General features: G+C 34.3%; 1 protein-coding gene and 1 long non-coding RNA gene across 6 annotated transcripts in view; one reads left to right on the top strand and one right to left on the bottom strand.

Moving 5' to 3' along the window:
- Positions 1-27,179, bottom strand: part of LOC149803680 (G protein-activated inward rectifier potassium channel 2-like) — a 208,860-nt gene that overhangs the window by 6,283 nt on the left and 175,398 nt on the right. The gene's annotated exons all lie outside the window — the stretch shown is intronic.
- On the top strand, positions 2,210-15,252 carry LOC149803682 (uncharacterized). The gene is made up of 4 exons (XR_016419975.1): positions 2,210-3,079; positions 3,893-4,052; positions 8,035-8,121; positions 14,640-15,252. It is a non-coding gene; the product is annotated as an uncharacterized LOC149803682 (long non-coding RNA).

Raw genomic sequence — 27,179 nt, 5'->3', positions numbered from 1 at the left:
TTAGAAAAGATCTTGTCAGCATTACTCAACAACATGATAAATTATACAATAGCTGGATACGCACTCTAATGCTGTCAATCGGGAGGCTGAACAATTGGAGAATAGCATGCAAACTTGGCCATTACTGAATCATGCTTTCTAATCAACATGCAGTAGGTGCTAAAATATACTAGCAAGTGTCACAATGATGTCTAATATTGATCAAGGCTGAATCAAATAAACTCCAGATACATCACAATGTTCAGCAACTATGGCATTACCTTTTCTTCATGCTCTTTACTTTGGAAAACATACTGAGTGTTGGCACACCAAAAACAGGGATGGTTGAGAAACCACAAAACAAAGTTACTTTTTCTTTTAGGCCTAAAAGTAATTGCTAAGTAAAAACCTTAGATGAATAAAAATTAACAAGAATATGATCATTTCATATAGTTAAGCTATCTGATTTCACCTCAAATAGCCTAATAAGTGTGTATTGCACTTTTGTAGATATACTGGGGTTACGGTCATGTCTGTCCATCTTTGTGGCCACCATGCCTAATTATACATGTAGCTGGTAGTTTCTAACAGCACCTAAGCACAAAAGTGACTTCATGGTGCAAGCTAAAGATACAGTTTGACAAATGTAAAAATAGATTGCAGAAAAATTTAGGAAGATAAATCCTTTCAAGTGCACGATAAAATATAGAACAAAAATGGTAAAATTCTGTAAAATTTATAATAAAATGAGACAGGCAACACATAAAATCCTTAAAACATATAGTCAAATTATTTTTAAGTACACAGCATTCTCTAAAATAATCCTAGAGATTCTCGGGTGATACATCATGAGTTTCTTGAGGCATTTCATGTCAAAACTGACAAAAAATGCTCCACTACTGGTGAACACTGGCATGGTGTGCACTACAGTGATGGTTCACCCTTCAGAAGGTATGCACAAGTCAGGTATGTATGTCCAGCATGCATTTGGCACAATACCACCTCAACTCTGATTTCTTCTGTATGAAAGCTGCCACTCTCCAAAAATAATAATAATAATAATAATAATAATTAATAATAATAATAATAATAATAATAATAATAATAATAATAATAATAATGATAATAATAATGACATTATTTAGAGAAGACAACACAATCAGTTACATAAACTAAACTACCTAGAGGCCTTTTCTTATGTACACTATATTCAGCACAATATGACAACAGTATTCTAAAAATCAAACAATGTTTCAAGCTTGTGATAAACAAGCATCAGTGTGCATATAAAATTAAAAATATATTTTTTTTTAAATTTATCTATAAAAAAGATGTAAAGGCAGAGAAGAGCAGGAGATATTTATATTACTTAGACTTGTTTGAGTGTCTTATGATTTCATCCATTTAAGACACTAATTAAAAAAAAGAATTGCAAAGATCCTGCCTTGTGTCATTTGGAATATTTCATATTGAAATTGAATTTCCTATTGAACAGATAGAATAAATAACTGAGGTCCAAGGAGACAGCCCTGTGGTACTCCAAAATTAATATTTTTACTTTCAGAAACTTGTGAGTAATTAGACATGCTTTTGCACTCTATCAGTTACCAGTAAGTTAAGTAAACCAGTTTAGGAGTTTTCATTACATTGATAGCTTTATAGTTTTTCAAGCAAACTTTCATGGTCTACATAGTCAAAATCTACCATAACAGTGTCAACCATATCACCTTTATCTAATGCATGTAGCCATTTATCAATCAAGGATATGAATGCAGTTTCATACAAGTGATTATGTCAAAAGCCAGACTGATTATCATGATAAGATTATAATTAGTTTATAAGAGAATCATGCACATGTTTTTCCATTTATTTGGAAAGACAGGGAAGGATATAGATTGGTATATAGTTATTTACATCATTTTTTGCAACAGCTTTATGCAGAGGAGTTACTTTGGCAGTTTTCCAAGTTTGTGGAAATTTATTAGACCTAATATTGTGACCTTGGTAAAATCATATCAAGTCCTGCGGATTTACAATCATCCATTTTTTAATACACTTTAACACTACATCAGGGCTTGTTTCTTCAATTTGAAACTTTATGTCATTTGGGTATTTTTCACAACAAAACTGTTTGAGATCCAAAGATTAGAGGAAAATTTTGGTTCTTTAAGTTTTTCATCAATCTGAACCAAATGTCATCAAAAGAAGGCAAAAGGTTTGTCTCGATCACCTAAAATATGTTCATTGATATATATTTGTAATTAATTGTTGAATTTATACATTTTAAATCAATACATAAATTTTCCATGAGTTTGGAATCTAATTGTTTGCATTCATTTGTCTCAAATATTATACGCTATACATGGTGGCCAGTATTAATGGTGGAGGAAGAACCCAGGAAAACCCCGGAAAGAACCACTGACCCACGAGAAGCTATATTTACTGGCAAGCTTTCTCACATACCCACACTGGCTGAATCCAGATATGTATTATGTATGCAAGGAACTTTATATTACTATATCTGGAAACATTATATCATGGAATTGCTAGATAGCAATTAATGGAGTCAGAACATGGAATGAAAGTTCATTAATTCATTTGTATATTTGTGATTTCTTTTCAAGCAAGAAATCATGCAAGGCAACTGAGTTAGTCCAGTTAGTGATTTGCAGCACATGGGGGTGCAGTACTATTTACTAGAATGTCTAGTTATGCCATGGTTCCAGTTAGGAATGTAGTAGCAGCTAAGAAAAGACATTACTTTTATGATGATTGGCTTGTTTGTGTATCAGGTTACAAACTTACCCTATTAGCCTTGGTCTGTTGAGTTACAATAAGAAAATATTGACATAACAAGAATGGGAATATTGTTGGATGTTAGAAAAGAAAAACCAGACCAACCATTAGGTTGCATTTTATTTATTTGAAGGAAACATAGATCCATATTTGCACCACATGGTGGAAAGAAGAACCGACAACCATGTATGACTGATGAGCTGGAAGAGGCTGGAGAGATCAAGAAAAGAGGAAAAGGAATATGGTGACTCTGTCCATTCACCAACATGGACTGTGAAAGACTGGAAGCAACCAGGTTATGCAGGTATGCTAAGCAAAATGAGTTTGATCTTTCACTTGATTCTATGATAAAATTTCTTTTATCAGTATAACAGAAGAAATATTTGCATTTCTTATAAATTTTGTAATTCTATTTCTAAGAGAAAGTGTATCTTTTAAATGTCATGTTCAATTTCCTTCTATTTACATAACTGATTAAACTGTTATATTTTACAAAGAGGGGTTTGTTTTCTATTCTATCTCTCTCCTCAGATCTCTGTTATTCCATCCATTAATTTAATATTTTATATGATTATTACTCGATCCAAGCATTTACACCATTTTTGATCATATCTCCGAGATAACGGTAACCAAACCAAAGGTGCCACATAACAAGTAGACAGCCTTAACACCATCAGCTGCAGTAGTTATAGAGTTCAGTTTAGTACAGTGACCACCATGATGGATGTTATGTTGTATATTGTGGATGTGACAGAGTTTTACTTTACTATGCTTCAAACTGTAAGCAATAGACATAGTGAAATTCTATGTGCTGGTTAAAAGAAATTATTATTTGAATTCGTTATGATAAGCACTAAGTGGACATTTGATGTATTATTATAATTATATAAGGTCTGTGAATAAATATGTCATGAACAAGATCCATCTTTATGAGCTGATTTCCCAGGCATGCAAGTGCATTACACACTGTATATGATTTCCAGATGGTCACCCATGAGCTGACTGATACACAGGTTTGACTACTTTTTAGAAATTAAAAGCTATTTGGTCTACTGTGGTATATTATCATGCTTTGTTCAAAATCATCACAAATACACCAGTTTCCATTTTCAAACAGTAGTGGGTCTGAAAGCAACAAAAGTGGATATCTGACCAAATGTGCATGACTTCTCCATGTCAAAAGAACAGTGCCAGCCATTTGCTTGGGATAATTGTTTCTAGCTGTATGATTTCTGACAATCTGGCCTAGTTGTTGGAAGCCAAATGAAGTACCTAAGGTATGTGCAAGAAGCAGTATCTAATTAGCAAGTAAAATGTGGAACTGTGTAAGATTGGTCTTTCCTTCATTGCAGTCAAGGCTGACTAGAAAGTGATCAACACTTGGCATTCAAAGACAATTCTGTATCCAGCAATGGGAAGCAAAGAATTCAACATTCTGTCTGGATTCATTTGTTTAATTTGCTATAGCAGAGTTTTCTCCTAACCTGCCTTAAATGCCTGTACTGCTCAAATATCTAATCTGGGAGGATGGGGTGGAGAATGGTTAAAACAAATTCTGACTATATTTGCTTTAACTTAAATCATTTATCCTAACTAAGCTTTTCTTTAAAAACAGAACAGTTAATTATAAATTACAGTGCTAAAATTCTTGAGATATCTGATACACTAGACTGAGAAAATATATATGTGCATATTAATTTTCATTTGCTTCTCTGAAATTAATAAATTTTTGAGCAACAGTGAAATAATTCAATCAAAGTTAATAACTTTTGTGGAAAATGGTACTTGAACTAATGCAGTGGCCTAATAAAGCAACTAATTGCCCTACAAAATATATAGGAAATAACAACACATAACTTATGTTGATATTTTGTAAAGGGTGACTGCACCATTTGCTGCATAGAACTTGCTACTGTCGTGGTTCCTACTTATTCTCAACTATGTGGAAAGTTTGGAAATAGTCTTAGCTTGATGAATTTGTGCAAAATATTGGACATAAAAAATCTTCACTGACTAAATACTGCCAATTTTTAAAAAAAAAGTTGGTGGTAAGTATGGGCTATTAGGAATTAGTTGCAGCACATCATAATTCGGGAACTGGAGAGAAGTCTTCCCAGAGACCCACCTATTTTTGGGTTTTAGACAATTAATTTTATTACTTTTAACCTTCACTAAAAAACTTAAATTAAAAAAATAACTCACATAAAAATGCATTTATGCAAAATAAGCTGAAATTGTTTAAGTTGGCAGATAACCTGTAAAAAGACGAGACACAATGCTCTGAATTTTAAATCCCCCCTTTAGAAGCATATATTAACACAAGATTCAAACAACTAATGAAGAATCTGGTCCAAAAGATGTGAATTTACGTTATATGATGTCTGTAAGTACACACTAATTCTGCATTCCTAATCCTATGCAATGTTAGTAGTGATACATTTCTGACATTTTCCATTAAGACAGATGGATGCTGATCATACCCTCTTTGTTTTTTTGTTATTCTCCATGCTGTACACATACGGCATCTGAATTGAAACCAGTATGCAGTGTATTACTGGCTTAATCTTTGTATCTTACATGCCAATAAAGTTCAAGATGGTTAATATACATTAATATCAAAGTAAAATCTGAGGACTGAAGTCTTTAGCCAATGTGCTATTATATCACAGACAATGCTGAAGTATGGTTTTTCTATTATATTAGTTTTTGTGTATTTGGAAAAACAGACTACAAATTCAAATTCTTGCTTGCTGTGGTGTTTGCCTGATATGTTATATGCATCATGGTTTACAAGATATCTACACTTCTTCCAGGTAGTGCCCAGATCAACAGACGACAAATGGATGCTTGTTATATTGCCCCACCAACATGTTAGATATAACAAGAATCTTACATAGGATGAAAATCTCAGAAAAGTGATACTAGATTTAATATAACTGAAAAGACTGTTCAATATATGTATGTGCTTACTTGCAACATTTACTTCCTTTTCTAAAAGTTGTGCCTTCAATATAACAATCCAGATTTGTTGCATGTTACAATAATTCTCCTATTAGAAGACCTGAGGACTCCACTAATAAGTTAGTCAAAATGGAGGTGGTGGTCTTTAATTATAAAATGTATCCTTAGCAAATATTTACCATAATTTTGTAAAAACAATGAGGGTGTGGGCTTAATAAGCATGGGTTTGTCATCAAATAAACAGGATTTACCTGTGAATATCATGCATATCATTTACCCAGAATGCACAAATCATATACAGCACAGTAAGGGTTTCATAAAAAATAAAAAATATACTATGTGTAGCTGGGTCTATTCAAGGATGCAGGATTTCCAATACTACTATGCACACATTTTCTAAAACTGGTTCTCATCTGCCTTGTTGTTTCACAAAACAATATTAGGATCATTGATTTCTGTATTATGTATATCATGATAATATTGCCTGCATAAATAAACTGAAAAATTTACAAATGAGTCTGGGGTTGTAGAATAAACATTGCAGAAATCCCCCAAATGAACAAAAAAACAAACAAAGTGTCAGAGTTTTCTTTGTATTTCATTTAAATGTTCATTTAAAACACCAATCAGAAACATGATTGATTTAAAAACAAATTCATTACTGTATTTCGCTGAATAGATGACAATAGGTGAGGAAGATGCCTCCATTTAAGATGGGAACAGCTAAAGCAATGTATCTTGTTCTCAAGAATTTATTTCGTAGTAGATTTTGTATATATTCATATATATATATATATATATATATATATATATATATATATATATATATATATATATATATATATATATATATATATATATTTTTTACAGTTGCTGATATAGTCCACTCAAGACAAAATCACTGCTCTAGGAACAAAATACATCACGTGCTACGGTCATTCTCCTGCCAAAATATACATCAAACCATGTTTTGTTTTGCTCCGAATTTGTCTGTTCTTGGATACCATATTTTTTACTTGCTTATAAGTTGAGTCCAAATGCAGACTGCACAGACCCAGATCTGCCTGCTCATTATTTACTAGCAGATCCAAGTTTTGTGCAGTTTGTTAGGAGTAATCAGTAGAAAAAACAACATACACCCAGATTTGCTGGCACATCATCGGGATCTTTGTTGTTTGTAGTTTAACTTGACTTGTAAGTGTGGGTGTGTGTGTGTGATTTGGATTTTTCATGTAGCTTTAACACTTTTTCAGTCATAAGTGAGGATATATATGGTATCTTGTGTGCAACAAAACTTTACTATGAGGAATTAAAACATACATAGGCTATTATCTGAAAGATATCTTCAAGAAATAATAACTGCCATCTCAATATATACTCAAATTCTTTCAATTTAAAAAGTGTGTAGAAGTTAATTAGGTAGATACAGTATGTTTAAGACCGGGGCCTCAAGAGTTAATCAGGTAGATACAGTATGTTTAAGACTGGGGCCTCAAGAGTTAATTAGGTAGATACAGTATGTTTAAGACCGGGGCCTTAAGAGTAGTCTGAAGCACTCACCGTTCCAGATCACTGTGACATCTCACCTCTGTCTGCATGGGTTCGAGTCTCAGGCTTGGCTAACATGGGTATGTGAGAAAGCCTGCCAGTAGCTTCTCGTTGGTTGGTGGTTCATCCCGGGGTTTTCCAGGGTTCTTCCTTCACCAGTTATACTGGACGCCATGTATAGCCTCTCTTGTGCTGAAAAATGGCATTAAACCTTACAACGATAACAACAATGTTTAAGACCATAAGCATACATGCTGAAGCAGCCTTGTTCATTACTACATGCAATGATGAAAATAAAATGTGGTTTTTTGGACAGTTTATTTAATTCAGTTTTTGTTTCATTCTACTATTGTCTTGTATCAATACTTTGAGTCTGTAATGTGATAAACAGTGGTTGCCAAAGTAAATATTGTCATTTATCAACTGATGCATTTATGATATCAATTCACTTCTAATATATTCTGTCCTATACCTTGCCCTACCTTACGTCTTCATTTAATCCTTGCTCAAGTTAGAAAATTCCCCCTTTATAAAATGGAGAGCAGGAGTCTTTGCCAACCTAAAAAAATGTTTATTTCTAGAATAAACCCTAATGTAATAAACTTTTAACTGTCAGATTCTGACCCCAATGATTTTAAGTCCACAGAGTTACTGGGTCAGTAACTCATTTAACTCTGGGGTCATTCCATGACAAGTCACCCAATGATCTCTGGGTGACATTATCTCTTATTTCCATTAATTTTTGTCCAGGTGTGAAACTTACTGCATCATAGCCCATGACAGACCATCGCAAGTGGCATTAGAGAAAACAAAGGTGTAGCTTTACAGTAATGCCAGGTAATCTTGACGTTCTATTCAAATTAAAAATACATCCATAATGTTTTTGACAAGATTTCTTTAGGCTGGTTCCAGAATCATAGTTTATGTCATGTTTTTTGACTTCATCTCATTAGATCTAAAGCAGACCTGACAAAACGTCACATGGCCAGATGAACCTGCTGGCAAAAATCATAGGTCCAATATAATGACAACAAAAAAGCACAAAATTACACCTGTCTGCTCATGCACTAGAAAATTAATCAATCTAAAACACTGCCTACATATCTAAGCAACTGGTGATACAAAAGTATCTCTGATCACTTAGAAGTAACAAGAAAATTTTCTCTTCAACCCTCAATTTGTAAGCTCCCAGCCTACAGATGATTAAACACATATTTTGGAGTTGTGTTTTTAATTCTATCTTGCTGTCTGCATCTGTCTCTCACACATACACACACACGTGCTTCCACTGCTGAAGAGGTGCCAGTATTTTCAGTTTTTGCTTCTGTCAAGTCACAAATCTGTTCGATGTTGATAGTAATGAAAAAAAATCAAAGAAGAAATTTTCTGATTAAGAGACTGACCAAGATTATTTCTGGGGATAAGGAATTATCCACTGCATACAAAAAAGTATTATTTTGAAGGAAAAAAACACATGAACTACAAGCTAACATCATCTGCAGGACCTGAAGTAGCAAACAGTGTATGATGTTTTCCTCTCACAGAAGCCTCTTCACAGTTATAATGATAACAACATATGTTTTGCCGGCTCTGTTTAAAACACATTGCTGATAAATTACTGTCTGATATTGTATCTGTTTGTTTATGTTAGATATATGTGTAAAAGAAAATAGTACTAGTTTAATAGTTAACCTTGACATGGGTAAGATCTCTTACAGGCAGAATTGATAACAGAAATTCATTATGAGCAAAATGTATGATTTCTAATGGGTGAAATGCTACTAAAGGTTATTGCAATGCAATTTAGCTCAATTGGATGATGATATAATCAACTCATCAATTTAAACAAAATTTATGAGAGCACTCAATTAACTTTCATTTTGAGTTATATAATTATGGGGCAGATAACCACACTGCTTCCTCTGTCAGACATGAGTGGTCACAGTGTTTAGTAACGAAGAGCCATCTACCAGTAGATATGATGTACCTATCCCCCACCCCTTACTTCACTTATGTAAATTAGACACCTAATGAAAGTACCCAAAAATCCATCACTCTTGATATGTAAACTAATTCCCTACAGTAAATTAAACTAAACCAATAAAGTGTGCAACAAGACAATTTTCATATGGAGTTTTGTCTGAATTTGTTACATGATTAATGAGTGATAAGTTATCAGAAAGATTTTTTTATCGCTTTGACCTACTTTTCACATTTCACTGACAGGTTATATTTTTGCATTTATGTTATGACCAAATAGATTTTTGGCACTCTATATACATATGCTACACCTAAAATAATGAAACTAATGGTGATGGAATGCATCTAGATGAGTACCACACCCTTATCACAAAATGAGGTCATGGTGTCCCATATTTTACACTTCACTGACTCAGTCTCAACCTAGATGACTATATGCATCTCAATTAGTACCAATCCTTAGAAGAAATAGTCACTATGACCTACAAGTTAATTTTTTTTGGCTCAAGTAACTTTTCATATAACTTGTTGAGATGATGCATCTTGATGATCAACACTCCCTCATCATAAAAGTTGGTCAATGTTTTTAAATCCATATTTCACGTGTCATTGACACTGGTTGACATTTTGGTTGCACTGTGTCTGCTTGAATCAGAAAAATAGATAACTGTATGCATATTTTTATGCACCCCACCCATACAAAAAAGGTCACTGTAACCATTAAAATTTGCCACATTTTACTGGCATAGGTTAAGTTCTTGCATTTAGCTCATGATAAGATTTCTGCATTCTTTCTGCATACTAACCTATCTAGTGTCAGGAATGGTGGGAAAATGAGCACATTTCTTAACATCACTCTTTCCTTTCCACAGCACATAATTATGGCTCATATTTTACACTTCACTGACTTTGTTTACATTCTGTGCTTGATGTTCATTTCTCAGAAACTGTTTATGCTGGATTCATGAAATTAACAAATCTCTACTAATACCACAACCTTATATTGCAAGATAATATCTTTATGACCTACATTTCATCTTTTTACTGGATTTGGTTTTTTGTTTAGCTCGTGCGTTTTTGGCAATCTTTCCTACATAATCTAAAATCACAAAACCTGGTAAGGGAATGAATCTTGACAATTCTGTATCCATATTGCAAAAGATTTAATGACCTTATATTTATTTCATCATTCATTAATTTGTTTTAACTGTGTTTAAAGTTAATTTATTGTTTACTATGTTCCAGGAATGAAATTTGATAATTGGATGCTTCTCTGTCTATAATACATCTTTACAACCAAAGAAGAGCATTCTGACCAATATGTTATGCATTACTAAAACAGGCCAAGTATTTAGGTTAATGGCCACATATATTCTTCCTTGTTATATACCTCCCAGAAGGCTGTTTCTGATCACTGCAGGTGGAAGTAGTAATAAACATGTGTATTCAATGGTAAACTTTCTATACTAATGACTATAGTTGTGTAGTATGATAGTTTACCCTCAACAGATAATTTGTGCAATGTGCATGTGAATGAGAATAGGAATTAGGTTATTTGAATTGCATGCTATATGCTTTCCACGCCTGGCATCATCTGTAGTGGTTAATCAAGTTAATTATTAAAGCATGAGCCATGCTGGTTAGTACTGGCTGTCAATCCAAGTTTACTGGAAGCTTATCACTTTTACTCATTTAAATCTGGCCTCCAAGGGTGAAGAATAATAGCTTCTTAAGCATATTTAATAAACAATGCTATAAAGGCAAGCTTCCCTGTGAAAACTCTATGTCATATTGATGATCATCCTCCTGAAATTCAAAATCACTCCAGTGGCCTAGTGGTTAGAGCGTCCACCTCGGATGCAGGAGGTCATGGGTTCGGTCCCCGGCCGAGTCATACCAAAGACTTACAAAAATGGTACTAACAGCTTCCTCGCTTGGTGCTCAGCATTAAGAGGTTAGTGTTAGTACTGGTGTCAGGATAATGTGACTGGGTGGGACATCATGCTACATGTCTGCGGCATAATGCCCTAGTGTTAGACATCACTATAAACTGCCACATTGCAGACATCGTAGCGATATGACTGAACCACTGTTAAAGCTACATTAAAAATCAAAATCACATGACACACACCTGAAATTCAGGAGGAACAGTGACAAGACTTTTACAATCAAGTTGTCATAGCAGCCATATTGGATGCATGGCTGGAAACTAGACATTACATGAAGTCTGAAAACCTAATGTTGATATGACCACCTATTCACGAGGAATATGGTAGTAATAAAAAGATTTTTAAGATGGCCACTGCAGTAACCATGTTGGATGTCAGCTCTACACCATTTTCAATTGGGACCAGCCAGACATCAAAAGAAGTCTTTTGGTGTGATTTGATGTGATTTGGAATTCTAACATAGTGTTAACAATTTTTCAGTCATATCGCTATGATGTCTGCAGTGTAGCAGTGTATAGTGATGTCTAGCACTGGGGCATGATGAAGCAGGCATGTAGCATGATGTCCCACCAGTCACATTATCTTGACACCAAACTGACCAGTCCTAACACTAACCTTTTAATGCTGAACGCCAAGTGAGGCAGCTGTTAGTGCCATTTTTGGTATGACATGGCCCAGGGATCGAACCCATGACCTTCTGCATTCAAGGCAGATGCTCTAACCACTAGGCCACCAGAGTGGTTTGTTTGACCATCCATTCAGGAGAAGTAGCAATAGCATTTTCAAGATGGCTGACCTAGTGACCATATTAGAAGATGGATCAGAAGCAATTTCATTTAGGACCAACTAGACATACATTGGAACCCTGCTATAACGTGATAATTGGGGTCCACAAAATTGGACCGCGTTAATATCGGGGTCGTGTTAATGCAGGGTTTTAAAGTATTTTACTTTTTTCAGAGAACAACTCACTGTATTCATGCCTAATGTATATGATGAATAGGGTATCAACACCGTTTACTTTCATGCAGTCATGACATTTAGTTCATCTATAATGCATGTAATTCCATTGAAAAATGGCACACAGACTTACAATATTCAATAATTTTCCCAGATTACTGTGTCTGAATTCAACGTTTAATATATAGCATGAACAGAGTATCAACAGCGTTCACTTGCCATCTGATGCCGTACCATCGGGGCTTGAAATTAATCCATAAAATATGTAATTCCATTGTAAGAATTGCTTACATATGTAAACTATTCAATAAATATTTCACACATCATTATGTGTCTGAATTCAATGGGAAAAATTAACAGCAAAATTAGGTTACGAATGACGAAGCACGTGTACGGTTCATTACATTCCAGGGTTTATGAATGGTGTCAGTACAAATTTCATACTGCTAAAGTTTTCTCATATGCATTTTCGTGTACATTTATCCATTGCAAATTTCCAATAATTAACACTTGTACGCCTATTCGTCTGAACGACTACAACAAGAATAATTACCAATCAACACATGCTTTCAGCGTGCATATAACTTTTACTTCAGATTTTGTGAATATAGAAATAAACGTGTGAAAACTACTATACAAATCATTGCGCAAAGTGCAGAGAATGACTTGTATTTGTGAACTAGATTTCCCATAATGGTAAAATATTAATTTTTTTAAAATAGGAAATTAATAACAAGTTCATAAACAATTACCATACTTATGTAAAACCCAAGAACTAAGTACAGTAGGCCTGCAATGATCACGAGTCACTTTTATAAATAAATTAAAGCTGAACGCATGTACAATTTCATATCCATACAATTTCCAGCTAATAAAGTGGACATTATTTACTAGTTAACTGATTGCATCTAATAACACCAACAAGCCCAGCAAACATGTTGGCAGCTTTCCTTTTTTCATGTTTATTAAATTGTGAGAATCTTTTATCAACCACTGCATTGGCTGCTGCTTGTTTGTATACACAGTTAAAGAAGAAACACATGTCAGCTATTGTTTGAAGAACGATTGTATACATAATTAATTGAAGACAATCACAAAGACTTTATTCATGGATCAGTAACAAGCAACATTTTCGATAATGTTTATTTTGGCATAACACTTCAAGAACCTGGTGAAATTGTTAAATTTCAGAAGCGAAGCCATGATGTATTATGTTTGAATTCATACTCGAACTCTTCCCAAAATGATAACGTTTTACACACTATTTATCGTACCTTAACAAAAAGTATTTTCCTGAGTATGAGAAAAATACACGTACATTATTTAAAATTTCTGGAACCATGCTACGATCGTATCCTATATCGTATTATACTCAAATTCAAACACAATCTCTTCCCCAAAATGATAATAATTTGTTTGTTGCGCAAAGAGCAGAGAATGAATTGCGTTTGTGAACTTGCATTTCCATAACGATAAAATATATTTTTAAAAAAAATAGGAAATTAATAACGAGTTCATAAGTAAACCCCATACACATATAAAACCCAATAACTAAGTGCAGTAGGCCTGCAATGGCCACGAGTCACATCAAAAAAAATTTTTTTAAAAGCTGAACACATGTACAATTTCATACCCTTTCAATTTCCAGCTAATAAAGTGGGCATTTTTTTAACTAGTCAACTGATTGCGTCTAATAACACCGCCAAGCCCAGTAAACATGTTGGCGGATTTCGTTTTTTGATGTTTATTAAATTGTGAAAATCTTTAATCAACCTCCGCATTGTCTGATGCTTGGTTCTTTATGCAGTTAAAGAAGAAATACATGTTGGCTATTGTTTGAGCAATGATTGTATACAGAATTAATTGATGATAATCACAAGGACGACTTACTGGCTTTACTCATGGACCAATATAATAAATAGCATTTCTGAAAATATTTATTTTGGCATAACACTTCAAGAACCTGGTGATATTGTTAAATTTCAGAAGCTATGCCACGATCGTATTATATTAAAATTCATACACGAACTCTTCCCCAGAATGATAATAAACATTTTACACACTATTTCTCGTACCTAAAAAAAAAAATTCCCGGTACGAGAAAAATACACATGTATTTAAAATTTCAGGAACCACGCCACGATCATATTAAATTCGAATTCATACGCGATCTCTTCCCTATAATGATAATACATTTTTTATACACTGTTTCATGTACTTTGGACAAATATATTTTTTCATGTGCGAATGAATATAAGAAATTTTGGGAGCCACGTCATGACTGCATTATATTCGAATTCATGTTATAGTGGGGCGTAATGTAGCGGGGTTGCACTGTAATAGTATGTCATTATGGGAAAACCCCTTGTTGATATGATCATCTGTTCTTCTGGAGTAGCAATAACAAGATTTTCTGAATTAAAGCTTAGCTAACATAAACTATGTAATTAATCATTCATTATTCAGGTATTGCTGAGCAATGTGAGTCAAGAGCCTTGCCTAAGGACACAACAACATTGCAGCCAACTCTGCCTGATCTGGCCAGTGAACACACAACTGTGTAGCAGTCCAGTATGTTTACCACTGAGCTACAGTACCTCTCAAATTATAGGTGCAAATCAGAGATGCGCTGGAAGATTTCTGGTTTGGTTGGGAAAAGTCTATTTTAACATGTTTTGCCTTATGACTTATTAAAGTGTTTTCCCTATGGACACAAAATGGAAGCCAAACCCAACCTAGTCTGGGAATCAAATACAGTACTCCTGTATAGGAGTTTAACATGGCTGACCACTATGTTATTGTGCTGTAAAGATGATGAAAATTAGTTTCAGAGATGTTCTGATTGGTTTAAAGCTCTGAATAATGCTGTAATTTCTGCAGTAAAACTTGGGAGCTTTATTCCCTAACCAGTTCAAGATGGAGAATCTATATTTTTATGACTAACCAAGAGAAAAGCCCATTCCCTCAGTTATAAGATCCATATATGGGAGATAAATCTCGATTTACAAAATGGGTTGGATACATCCTGCAGTAAGCAGTGAACAAGCTGACTATAAAAAACCCAACAGAATAATTTTTTTATAATTATGGAGAACTTTATCCGTATAGTGACCAAAAGCAGGCAAGTAATGTTTCTCGAGTTTTATATTTAAAATAATACATAATTTCTGACTTTTTTTTATTTAAGAAGAAATGTACAAGCCTTGCTTTCTCTGAATTTGAACCATACCATCTTGTGTTTCAGGGCTTGGTTTTAGTGGTGTTCCACTAGCCTGTGGCTGGTTAATTTCCTGTTGGACTAATGGTTGTCCCAATTTCCAGAGTCTGATAGCCAGTAACTCAGTATTTGTCTGGCATTGTTTTTTGGAAAGAACTTGTGAAGATTCAGTAGGACTAGCTAATTTCTCAATCTACTGGTCCTTCTTTATACAAAGTTTTGTGTTTATGTGTGTTCTTTTATTTTTAATGTTGCATTAACAATATGAGTCATATCGCTATGCTGTCTGCAGTCTGGCAGTTTATAGTGATGTCACAGCACTGGGGCATCAAGCTGCAGACATGTAGCATCATGTTTCATCCATCACATTATCCTGACACCAGGACAATCAGTCCTAACACTAACCTCTTAATGCTGAGTGCCAAGTGAGGCAGGTGCTTGTATGTAAGTCTTTGGTATGTCTTGGCCTGGGATTGAACCCATGACCTCCTGCATCTGATTCGTACTTAGAATTAGTTTTCATTTCTTCTGCTCAACTGAACAGAGTTACCCATACAGAAAAAAAAAATCACCAATTCTTATGAGATTCTCATAAAATGCACATGAGAACCATGTTAGAAATGTTAGTGTAAATTTTGCAAGCTAATATGTCAGCAGTGAGCCAAGGAGATTTTGCTCATGTGAGAACTTAAATTTCCTGATTAGAAAGTATAATATGAAAACATTTTTCTCCATTAAATCGATGTTTGGAACATTAGGCAGAGTACTAATTTCTCATGTGAGTTATCACAATATCAATGCTTAAATAATGAGCATTCTTTTGCTAAAAAAAGCTTGGGAAAAATCAATAATTATTTTTCAAAAAAGTCAATTTTTCTGAATCTTTACTTATCATCAGGCATGTTACACCTTGACTCGTTATAATTACTGTAAGTGTTTTTATGAATAGTGTGAAACAGGATTATTATTATTATTATTATTATTATTATTATCTGCTGCCAGAAGATAAAATAGTTGACACAATTATTTTCATACTAAATAAAGCATTTAAATGTATACAATTTGTTGCCTATGAGAGAGAGGTGAGAGACCCACCCCATTCTGCCAGCATTCTATTAGAAATTAAGCTTCTCTATATTCGCATTTTCAAAAAATATATACATGTTCAGCATGCAAGCTTGTAAATCTAATTTCCGAAGCTCTTTAGTCTTTTTTCTCGCATATCAAATTCAGCAATCGTTCACATCTAAATTCTTTTACATTTTCAAAGAAGATGGCAGTCATGCTATTTCAAAGGTCTTAAGGTATCGAGCAATTTAATTGCTTCTATTTTGCTCTTTTAAAGATGTAAAGTACCAATCATCTGACACGTGTTATAGCCCTTTCAAAATGGATGGTGAAACAAAACTTTAGGATTTCTTTAAAGGATAGTATTAATAACACTTAGAGATGTTTCTATTAGATCTGTGAAGTGATTTTTGAATGCTGAACAAAAAAGGGAAATGTTTTTGCAAGACATATAAATAGTACATTTTTTTGTCCAATTTACATAGTACATGCTGCTGTAATCTGATGCAGTGGATAGTACCTGAATCATAGAAGAAGCCGGAAGGATTTTATTCTGAGAGGATTTGTTGAAGAGGTGGTTCAGTGCAATTCAAATGGCTAATATTTTCGTTTTTCACCTAATCGTGTATGATTTTAACAGATTGGCAGGTGATCCTGTCAGGGCCTCGGCCAAATGAAATTTATTTTCTATTTATATTGGGAAGTAGAAACAGAGATGGAATATATGAACAACCTTTTAATTTTGTTTTCTTTTAGCCAAATACTTCACCTAGTACATATGTAAACTGAAAGGGAGTATGCATTGTTTAGATGAGTTGAAAGTTTTCCTTAAAGATGACTAGAATTTGGAAAAATATATTGCAAATCTGAAATAGAAACATTTATGTTGGTTTGGGAACAGTGAACTAATATTCCATCAGTAACTAAGAAAGCTGTGTTATAATTCAACTGCATATTTAGTAGCATCGCGTTACAGTGTATAATGTGCTTGCAATATAAGGCAAAAGTTACAAATATACTTAATTGGGTCTGATTTGATGGTAAATGAACAATTAACTATAAAATCCCAATGTCTGTCACCTAAATGCAGAATATTTGTTGTTGTTGTTGTTGCTGTAAGGATTAACACGATTTTTCAGCACAAGATAGGCTATACATGGCAGCCAGTATAACTGGTGGAGGAAGAACCCTGGAAAGCCCCGGGAAGAACCACCGACCCATGAGAAGCTACTGGGAGGCTTTTTCACATACCCACGTTAACTGAGCCTGAGGCAGAATATTTGTATTTGTTTATCTAAAATGTGCCTCAAAAAGTGATTGTGTACTATGTGAATGTGTGCAAATGTGTGTGTGTGTTTTCTACACAGAATTTAATGTCCCTAGATTATGTTAGATTGTAAGGTGACCTTGGAATGATTCCCTGACAGAAATATCAACCTAATATGGGACAATAAAACAGTACAAAAAATATTTTAAAAATTCTAGTGAAATCTCTTGTTTTCAGGAAAGATTTTGAAGGTTTTCCAGGTATATATTAGTTTTTTCCATGCAAATATACCATGGCTTTTCAGCCTACCCTGGATGAAGCCTAGAATATTAGTCAAAATACTCCTTGGTTTTCCATGCTGGAATTTTCCAGTGTTTTCCATGCCAATGTTCCATGGTTTTCCATGTCTTTTTTCCATGGTTTTCCAGCCTACCCACGAATGATCCTGGACTAATAGTCCAAATACTCCATAGTTTTCCATGCTTGAATTTTCCATTGCTTTTCCTGGAATGCCATGGAAAATGTTCAGCTGGAAAAATGGAGCAATATGTCTAATGCTCAGCCCTGTACAGTTGTACCATAGCAGCCAACCCAGCCTGGTCTGAGCAGTATCTAAATCTGTACCCTTCTCAGTCACAAATTCAACATATTAACCACTGAGCCACTGGAGCTCAGTATCATCTTCAACTGATATGTATCTATTTTCATCCACATGCATGGTCAGGTATGCTTATGAAAGCATAAATGATTCAAAATGTGAATGGAGACTAGTACAATCGTTGCGAAGATTTCTATACCATATCGAAAGTTTGTTTTCTTAATTTTATTGGCACTTTTAACACACTGCTGGCTAAAACAACACTGAAGATAAAATGGCTTTCACAAGGATGTACCAAGGCAGCTGACCTGGGCTGCTCTAGGTTGGTATCAAGCCTGCAATCATTAGATTATGATTCAAACTGATCTTAGTTTGGCTCCCCCCCCACCACATGTGGAAGATGTAATTGACAACTAAGTTATAAAAAGTGATGTCATGCTATGAAACAGAAGCGAGCAGACCAACCGCTTTGTCAGCATGTCAACATCATCATTTAAACTAAACATACCCATTTCATCTTAATTTAAACCTGGTCTATTGTGCTACCAATTCCTGTAGCTTTATTTTCTACACTGAAATATAAACTGCTAAAGCAATCTGGTGTAGGTGATGCAGGTTTTAGCAGTAATATTGATGCTGATGCTTTTACAATCCCCTATGGCAACTGAAGTAAGACAGAATCCAATTAAAAAAAAAACTTTAATTAAGGCTTTCACTTGTAGCAATCCAAGGTAAAACAACTTAATCCCCAAAGAAGTGAGAAAATATTGATCCTATGTCCTTCAGACAGTAATGGGAAAACATGTTCTTTTCAATACACATGGACAGAACTGTTTATAATGCTGCTGTACTCTGAATGAGAAGGTTTCAATAGAGATCACATGCTTTTTGTTGTAGGATAATCGGGTCTATAAACAGAAATGTAGATTTGTTGTTGTTGTTGTTGTTGTGGGTGTAATGCCATTTTTCAGGACATGATATGCTAAACATGGTGACCAGTTTAACAGGGATAATCCCAGGAAGAACCACCAAAGCTAACAGCAAGCTTTGTCACAAATGCACATAGAATAGAACTGTAAAAGGAAAAGATTTGTTCTTTAATTCATTCAGATAAATCTTGCAAAATGTTCCCCCAGTTCAATAAATCATTTTGAATGTTCTTTCTTTTGCAAAAATGTTGTATTCTGAATATACTCAACCTGAAAGTCCAAATGTAAATTACACTGACATAGATCTGTCTTTGCATGATGTGGCAGCAGATATGGTTCTATACAGTTTGTTCAGAGTATATCAGTAGAATAAACAACAATGACCCTGACCTGCATTATGCAAAGGCATGTCTACGTTTGCAGTTGGAACTGACTTATATGCAAGTATATATGATAAATCTTAATGTAAAACTGATCCATGAAGGATTTATATGATAATGGCATTTACTTTTGACTAGTCTCTATTGAAAGAAAGTAATAAAGTCACAAGAATATATAAAAACAAAAAGGAGCAGTTTAAAAATAATTATACTCATATACATGCACTCACATACCATGCACTTACTGCAACATCCCACACACTGTGTGTGTGTGTATTTGGGGAAAAATCCATTGGGTTGTAGACACACTGACAGCATAGAAAAGTCACTACTTATCTCAAGGGATCAACCAATTTATAGGTGGGGGTAGAGTCAAGCTGGGATTCTTACATTTACCAGAAGCTAAAATAATTTTAACTAATACATGTATATAGGAATAATGAGTTTTTTCCTACGTGTAGGCTGCATAATTACCATATTATACCTTGTGTCTGCCTATGGATATTTGTCTAACTGCCTGGCACTGTCCTCCAAATTTGCATACCATATGACTCAGATCTGCTGGTGCATTATGTGCCAGTAGATCTGTGTCTGTGCCATTTGTAAGAAGTAATCAGTACAACAAACAAGATAGACTCTCATCTGCAGGACATTATGTTATGGAAGATCAGAAGCTTTGTTGTCTGCAGTAAGATTGGACATATAAGCAATTACATATTATAGTTTCCAGATCTTGAATGTCATCAGTGGGCAAGATCATCCAAAACATTTTCCCCAGAAAACCTAGTAACAAATCTGCAAGTGGTCATAAAACATCAATTTGCTTTGCATATCTAACAGCAGTCAACAGGAAAGACGATTACCTAAATGTCCAGCTCATACATAACTCCCCACCCCCAACAAAATACATTTTCCTGCTTTGAACTAATCTTTTAGAGTACCACAAAAGGTGATTTAATCACTGTGCATTGAGTAGATTCTTGAACAAGAGATCTGCAGCAATCATCAATATGATACCTATATGGAATACGGTACATAGAAAGTAACTGATTAAAGTATATTTAGGGCTCCCAAATACAGATCATTGTGTTTAATCAAGCTTATGGAAATTTCTTAGAAATTGTCAAAGAATGGCTCTTTTTGTAACTTATGTGCAATACTGATTCACAAATGATGAAATAAATAAGTAATATTCCGATTTGGTGATGTCACGAAAATTCTCCCATTAATGAAGAAAGAAAAAAAGAAAATTAAATTGTATTAAAAAAATTGAGTGTACGACTTCACCACAAAATGTGGGTCAAAGTAGTGTTTTTGGCATCATGTATGGAACAATTATATCCCCAGTCCAAGCTGTTTGTGCAATTTAACTGATTTCTGTGGATAGGTCACCTGGATAAGTGCAAGAGCACACTTCAAAGGCATTTTTAATCAATGTGTAGATTAAACCAAAACAAAAGCAAAATAAAGAAAAACCTTTAGGTCTGATTTGGTATGAAGAGCTCAGCCTAATATTTCCAACTAATATGAACATTGATAATTTTTTTTATTCAAACTAATTGTCACACAAAAGTACATTTTACAAAAAAAAGTTTTTATATGCATGGTTTTGTTTTTCATTTTTATCACTTCTGTCTAGTACCCTTCCATGAAAAGGTCAAACTGCATCCATTAAACATTGGTTACTGATATGTTTCGGTAACTTTTGGCATATGAGTCAGTGCTAATCAGTCTACTTTGATACTACAAATGCAGGGTTTCAGACTGTCTTGCACCAGTGACCCTTGTTTTTCATGTTTGGCACAAGAAACTTCCCTCCATGACACCCACAGGTCACATAATAAAGATGTAAGAAAATAAAAGTGAATAAGAGAGCATCCCAAGCTGTACAGAATATAGTACACTAGGTTTATAGAATAGAGTACACTAGTTTTACAGAATAGAGTACACTAGCTTTACAGAATAGAGTACACTAGCTGCCAAAGGAGCATCTGATGATCAGATTCGTTCACTGACATAATGTCCTTCTGATTTTGAATAGCTTGGCAAGAATCGAGAACACATGATCCATGATCATTGATAGAAAATATAAAGAAGAAAAGATGAAATTTTCAGTAGTAAAAAATAAACCTACTTCATTTACTTCCAAGAGTAAAATACAGGATAGAAAAACATAGGCTCAAGTTCCAGACAGGAATACATCTTGAATTCAAATCCAATTATCTACACAAGTCTTTTGACTGGTGAGGCTCTTCATTATCAAAGATGCTTGGGTTGTGGATTTATCAATTTCTACAATAAAATATACTCTTCCAACATTATGTACTTTAAATAAGTCACTGTTGAGTCAAACAATAGCATGGTTTGTTTCCATTTCCTTGCCAGCTAACATAACTGTTTTAAACTGTGGACATAGTTATTTTAGCAGACCAGGCCATTATAGAAAATCATGCAGTTATTGTACAAAGTCTAACTTAGAAACTGATTCAAAGAATATAATGTTGGTAAGTGAATGTTGACTGCAGAAACTAATAAATCTATGATGTAAATGCCAGTGGTCACAATAGGCATTTGAATTTATTCAATATACAAGATACAGGTAAAGGTATTTGCATCCCCATTTTTTTTCAAAATGACCCCATTTTTTGATCCAATGTGGGCCCCTTCTTCCACATCTGAAATGAATACTGCAAATGTGCTCAAACTAATTAAATTATTTAGTTTGAGGTGAACTGAATAATAGCAATAATAATAATAATAATAATAAAGATTTTATTTAGAGAAGGTAACTCAATTAGTTACAGATATAATCCACCTTGAGGCCTTCTATCTGTTATGTACAATATATACAGTATATACAAAATGATGTGAAGAATAACTGAACAAAATTCAGTTTCCATCCAAAGAATATTATCCAGTCTTCCAAAGTAATAAACAAAACAAACAACAGCAACTGAAATGAGTCTTGTTCATCTGCTGTAGAAACATTATCACAAAGTAGAGATGCATTTGCTTTAAATTTCAACTTGCAAAATTTACATTCATTCTGCACGTATTCTATTCAAGCCCTGACATATCTCCCAAAAGCTGGAAGCCAGTTGTTGTTTATTCTAATTTTGACTGGGCTACTAGTCTGTCTTATCCTAAGTAATGCCTGAACCATTACAACCTTCTCATTATCAGCTAACCTTCTCATTATTGGCTGACCGCTGGCTATCATAACTTCTCTTGCTGAGCCTACTATTTTTTAAATTATTTCAAAGATTGTTTGTGTGTTGCACTGTTTTGAGTGTTTAATGGCAACTTAACATCTATTTTCAGTTACCCAGGTACTATACATGTAAATGAGAAGGCTGCATACAATAAGACACCTGTTGCTTACCTTGTCCGATATAAGAACCCAGTGACAGTAAGATGCCAAGATACTTACCCTTAACATGAATAAATTTGCACTTTTCAATAACTTTATTATTTATCAACTAATTTATGTCAGATTTTCACTATCAACCAAAAATAAATGGATGTCATATATATGTATTCAGTTTAAAGGCACATCAGCATAGTCCTGGCTACAGTGCAGAGCAAAGTTATTCTGTCATTGGAGGAGACAGGTGCTCTTTGAAAAGAGTGTCAACTTTATACAAGTCATATTATATATATATATATATATATATATATATATATATATATATATATATATATATATATATATATATATATATAAACACACCTACTTAAATCAAGTTTTCCAATTAGAACGGATTCATTTTACAAGTACTGTTGCTCAATGATTAAAAACAGTTTGAGATTCATCAGGGACTGATATATTTATGTTCGAAGCTCATTCTTTCAGAGCATCAGCTGCTTTCACACATGGCTGATTCTTGAAGAAATTCTTGAAAATAGCATACTGGTCATCAGCAAAGAATATTCACAAGTTTTATTTGACAGGTATTCATGACAATAACAATTAACAATATGTGGTTTGCAGAGGCTGCTGTTACCTACCATAAATAATTCAGAACTTGTGTCTTCACTATTAAAAAAAATATATAGTGGTGAAAGAATTATTCATAGGTAATGGCAATATTTTGTTCCCCTTCTGATTTACAGATTAAATAATTCTTGGGAATTCTGCCTTTTTTGATGACAGTGGATTTGTGATCCATCTTCAATGATGCCATGAACACATGTGATGCTGAAGGCTTTACAGAAAATAATGGTCCCCTCATCCAAACATTTGTGAAGGTGAGGGGCATTATTGGAACAAAGCTGAAGGCTTTACAGAAAATAATGGTCCCCTCATCCAAACATTTGTGAAGGTGAGGGGCATTATTGGAACAAAGCTGAAGGCTTTACAGAAAATAATGGTCCCCTCATCCAAACATTTGTGAAGGTGAGGGGCATTATTGGAACAAAGCTGAAGGCTTTACAGAAAATAATGGTCCCCTCATCCAAACATTTGTGAAGGTGAGGGGCATTATTGGAACAAAGCTGAAGGCTTTACAGAAAATAATGGTCCCCTCATTCAAACATTTGTGAAGGTGAGGGGCATTATTGGAACAAAGCTGAAGGCTTTACAGAAAATAATGGTCCCCTCATCCAAACATTTGTGAAGGTGAGGGGCATTATTGGAACAAAGCTGAAGGCTGGGCATGAATACATCTATCATTCTTTTGTTGCAAGTAGTGTTTTACCTCAAAGGGGTTTTAACCTCCCTTTATTATGTCAACATAAAAACTGTTGGCATAAAACTACGATTGGTTCAGGTGTCCATTTTTATATATGGTACATGATGTGACTTGTACAAACCAAAGATATAAAACTGTACGCTTGAAAAAAGTTCAACACCTTCTCAGCAACGGAGGTCTTCAAGGGAAGCATCCCATGTCAGAAAGGTTTCCTCCATTAAACACCTCTTATGAAATGTGGGCTCAGAAAAAATTGTCTTACAATGAAGTGTTACAGCTCTACATCATTCTAACACATTACTGCATTATAGTGAGAACCACAATATCTATGGAACCATGATATGCTGAGAATATACAAACTGTGGTATAGCAAGAATATAAAATTGATTTAAATAATGGTGTTTCGAAAAGGAATTTATTGTCATACATTATTATGATTTTGGTCAACGGATCCATAGTAGTATATCTGGAATTGCTTCATAATGAAGCGTGCTATAAAGGGGAAGATCTTAACATATTGAAACCAAAAATGCTGTTGAGGAAATGCTATGCAACTGGCAAGCATGGCTATCTTGGTTCTGGTAATCTGTCTGATATATGAACCTGAATATAGTTCACATTTGCAACAAGTGGTAGTTGCAGATGACATCTATCAGATGCTGTGATAGGAGAACAAAGCTACTGCGCATTTTTGTACAACATGCTTCTCACAGCTCAAGCTCCTAAGATTAAATCATGACCTACGGGAGGTAACATAATTTGAAGAGTTTGATTACACAAGTTCCCAGAAGTCCTTTGTTGTGCAAGTGAGAAAATAAATTATAGAATCAAAGCAATTTTGCAATCTGATTACAGGTAAAATATACCTTTATTGATGACTGTTATTTAGGCACCCATAGATAAGAAAGTAAAGTAAATCTTCTTGATACTAATTGTGTAGTGAAACTAATATTGTAAGTAATGCCCAGTATCGATCCATTCTCCCCATTGATATCCATATGAACAATCTATTGATAGGTAATTAAAATATTCCCAGCAATTGGCTTCCAATTTTTTCTCAGTGAGGCTGTATATCTCCTGCATTGACTTACACAAAAAAATATCTTTGACAGACCACATTTTGATTTCAACAATATATAACTAATTGAAATCAACAAATGCAATAATATGGATTATAATTTTACTGAATTTGCCAATAATGGTGCTGCAATCATGTGTAAGATGTTATACATGTAAATAGTACAGCAATTAACAGATGTTGTGTATGAAAACAGGTTCCCTAACATTAGAGCCATACACTGTATTTTCTGCTCAGGCCTCTTCTTTTAAAGTCTGAAGCACACAAAACAAAGTAAATGCATGCATGCATACATGCACACAAACACAAAGAAGAATCTATTTTTAATGAGACTCCCTTGAAGGGACTGACAATCTTCTGTGAAAACATTTTTTCCAGGAATTCAATTTCTTCCTTTCAATTGCTGAGAGTTTAAACCATCTCTGATGTTCTTCAAAGACAAGATTTTCAAATTAGCTGCTCTGGTGGACATATTGGATGTCATATTGGCACCATCTTCATGTTGGACAAAGTAGATATCATCTTAAGTCTTTTGGTTAAAAACCCACGTCATAAAGATGATCCATTCATGAAGAGTTGTGACAACAAGATTTCCATGACAGCTGTCATGGCAGCCATATTGGATGTACAACTGGCACAATTTGCATTTGGGACCAACTAGGTATCATAAAACGTCTATTTATGAAAACCCCATGCTGATATAGCCATCCATTTCTGGAGTACAGTTAACAATATTTTCAAGACATCTACCATAGTGGTCATATTAAGGTTAGTCATTTTCATGTATGACCAAGTAGATTCCATAATAGCTCTTTAATGAAAATCCCATGTCCAAATGACTTTACTCTTTAAGGGGAGTAGATAAAACAATATTTTCAATATGGCCACATATTGGATTTCAGATCAGCACCAGTTTAATTTAAGATCAACAAACACTGAAAGAGGTCTTTTAGCGAAAACCCCATAAACATTGCTATGACCATTGATTCAGAAGAAGTAGTGATAACAAGATTGTCATGGTGGCCACTGTGGCATCAATATTAAAACAATCCCACACCCACAACCACAATCAGCACCATTTTCATTCAGTATTAGGCAGACATATGTGGTCTTTTGGTGAAAAAACCAAAGTCAATAAAACTTACCATTCAGGAGAAGTAGCGCAACAAAAAGATTTTCTAGACTGCTGTTGTGTAGACCATATTGTAAGTCAGATCAGCACTGTTTTCAATTAGGACCAAATAGACATCATGAGAAGTCTTTCAGTGAAAACCTCATGTTGATATGACTGTCCATTTAGAAGGAGTAGCAGTGACACAATTTTCAAGATGGCCACTGTATGGCATCCATCTCAGATGTCAGATCAGCACCATGTTTACTTAAGACCAACTGGACATCATAAATAAGTCTTTTGGTTAAAAACCCATGTCAGTAAAACTATCTGTTCAGGAGGAGTTGATAAGAAGATTTTCAAGATAGCTTTTGTGGCAGCCATACTGGACCTAGATTGGGGGTACCATTTTGATTTAGAACCAACTCAACATCATAAGAAGACATTTTGACAAGACAATCCATGTAGGAGGAGAAGCCTTAACAAGATTTTCAAGACAAACACTGTGCTAACAATACTGGACATCAGATCAGCACCATTTTCATTTAGGACCAACAAGACAGAACAAAAATTTTAGTGAAAACCCTATGCTGATGCAACCATCCATTCAGGAGGAGTAGCAATTACAATATTTTCAAGATGGAAGTCCATTCATTTAGCACTAAGC

Source organism: Sinohyriopsis cumingii, chromosome 3 (assembly GCF_028554795.1).
Source record: "Sinohyriopsis cumingii isolate HCF-2022 chromosome 3, ASM2855479v2, whole genome shotgun sequence".
NCBI lineage: Eukaryota > Metazoa > Mollusca > Bivalvia > Unionida > Unionidae > Sinohyriopsis > Sinohyriopsis cumingii.
Note: the sequence above shows the minus strand (reverse complement) of the source record. Positions and strands in the feature narration are given on the sequence as shown.